Source organism: Lactuca virosa, chromosome 8, assembly GCF_052849685.1.
Source record: "Lactuca virosa cultivar CGN04683 chromosome 8, Lactuca_virosa_CGN04683_v6, whole genome shotgun sequence".
NCBI classification, from domain to species: domain Eukaryota; kingdom Viridiplantae; phylum Streptophyta; class Magnoliopsida; order Asterales; family Asteraceae; genus Lactuca; species Lactuca virosa.
Window position 1 is genome coordinate 213,987,276 of NC_136433.1, and position 2,940 is coordinate 213,990,215.

Below are 2,940 nucleotides of genomic sequence, written 5' to 3' on the forward strand. Positions count from 1 at the left end.
AACTTGACTACTTTTTTGTCAGAGTGGACTACAGTTTTGTTAAACTTGACTATTTTTTTGTCAGAGTGGACTATTATTTTGAACCTACCCTATATATATTAAGTATTTCATATTTTTGAAATTATTTCGTATTTTGAAAACTGCACTTCTTTCTAGCTTCTTTATTCTCAAAATTAACATAATGAGTTGTAATGAGTATTTCGTATTATTCATTACGGATGGAAGATGAGAGTTTGTTAATTCCCAATTATCATATGTTTGGCCACCCGAATACAATCCGAGAATGTTTTATTTCGGTGTTGAATTTTACGAAACCACCACGTACACCGAATTTGTTCATTTGGTGAAGTGCAAGATGAGTCTTCCCGAAGAATCAAAAGTCAGTCTGGCTTATCAACATCCAGAACAACTCTATTATTGTGGTATTGTTAATGATCGTGATATTAGAAAGCTGATCAAGGTAATAAATGTCGTTGGAGATAAATCTGTGTCTGTCTATGTGGTGGTTGAAGAAGGCCTTTCGCGTAACGAAATGGATGATAGAGGAAAGGCATCTTCAGCTAATTTATCAAGTGGAAAGGGAGCAACAACCCAATAGGTAATTTTAAAAGTCCAAGTAAAAGTCAATATCATAGTGTCGCTGAAAATGTAAATGTAGTGCCTGTAGTGCCAGAACCGATTATGTATGTTACACCGGAGAACTATAAGTATATCGGTGATAATGATGTTGGTACATATGTTAATGATGTTGGTGTAAATCATTACTTTGACCAAAAAAAGTACTAGACGTGGTGAATAAGGTTGGTAATGAATCTGGAAAACAAGAAGTTCCATTTTTGCATGATGATGAACTAAAAGGATATGACGAGTTTACTGTTGGATTAGTGTCTAAGTCCATAACTATTTTGGTATGTACTTGACCCGATTGTGAGCATGGTCCTTTTGGGTTGCCTTCACACGGGTGACTAGACAGGATGACAGTTGAGGAGAGAGGTTGATTAGGATATAAATATGATTTATTTATTATATTATATGATTAATATAATAATTTGGAATCATATTATTAATTAGTATTTAATCAGAAATTAATTAGGAATTAATTTTGGGATTAAATGAATTAATTAAAAGTATAGGGGCTGTTTTGTAATTATTTGATAGTTGAGACTTTGGGCTATTGGATCACCTTTATTAAGGCTTGAACGAAAATCCTAGAAGGATCTAGGAGTTTTCGTCCAAGGGCTTAAGGAAAGGAGTCCATGGACTTGCTTAGTTCCTAAGCTAAGGGATTAGGGTTTCCACCTTGAAACCCTAGCTAGCCTCAAGTATAAATAGCACCCTAAGGCACTAGAATTCGACCACTCCTTGGGAAAACCCTACTAGGGACGAATTTTGGAGCTTAGTACTTTTCCTCCTCTCTCTCATATTCATCCTCTCACCCAAAGCGTGTTTGTGAGCCATTAGAGGTACTACACTTGTGGTACTTGCTTTCAAGAGCTAAGGAAACTCAAGAAACTAGTTGTTATTACTACATAACAACAAAAGGTATGTATTCTATTCTCCTATGTCAATTTCGAAAATAGTAGATGCATGCTAGGGTTCTTTTGTGTTCATAATGTTGTATAACTAATAGTGATAACATAGATCCAACTCTAGGGTTGCATGCACACATAGGATTGTTTGTATAAAACCCATTAGTGGTATCAGAGCCATTGGTTTTTGTTTTCAATTAGATTCTATACAAAAGTATGAATTTGACATATTAGGGTTTATAGCCAATAAACCCTAAAGACATGATTTTCGAAATTAGGGTTCATAAACCCTAAATTTCGAAATTTGGTTAGGGTTTCCCAAATCCTTTCCTTAGCCTCCAAGATTTCGAATTCTAGGGTTATCCAACCCTAGGATTTCAAAATTGGCTTCCTCCCCAAGATTAGATCCTAATTTTTTGGGATTTGGATAATGGCATATCTTGTAATTATCTTTTAAGTGTTTAAATTTGGTAATTAAAGATTTTGAATTATCCCATCCCATAATTTCGAATTTTAGGGGATTTAAGGGATTAGGTCAAATTAAGTGTTTAATTTAATAGATATCCTCCAAGATTTAATAATTCAAATTAATTGTTTAATTTTGGATAATTATTAAATCAAATTTTAATATTTAAGATTAAAAGGTTTTAATTTTTCGAAAATTTTTAAAACCTAATTGTTTTGAAAAGTTCAAAACTTGCCCTCAAGTTTTGGAATTTAAAAGTTGATTAAAAGTTTAATTTTGAAATGTTAAATTCTAAAACCCTCGTATTTTGAAAAGTTCAAATTACACCCTTATGGTTTTGTTAAGTTAATTAAAAGTTTAATTAAAAGAGAAAGTTAATAAAACCACATAGTATTTTAAAAGTATAAAAAATACACCCTATACTATATATATATATATATATATATATATATATATATATATATGACATTAAAAGTCTAATATTATATATATATATATATATATATATATATATATATATATATATATATATATATATATATATATATATATATATATATATATATATATATATATATCTATGAGTAAACAGTCAGTCTTACCGTTAGTAGGCCTCATTCACGAAGCTGGTCTATAAGGGGTGTTTAAGGAAATTGCCTATAAAATGGCGATTGAATGGGTATCCACTCTTACCCACCGCACTCTTGACTAGTGGAGGGTCGTTAGCCGAACGGGTAGGATAGGATGAAACCTTCCATTATAAGTATAATGAAGTACAAAGTAACTACATGCTTTTACAAATTCCCAAATTCTAGTTACTTTAGGCAAAATGTGAAATTGTATGCTAATCCATGGAATTACACTTCGTACCCTTGTCAAACGTTAGTGGAGCGTGTGTAGTTAACCGGCACACTAATTTGGGATTGACATTGGTGGCGAAGGGTG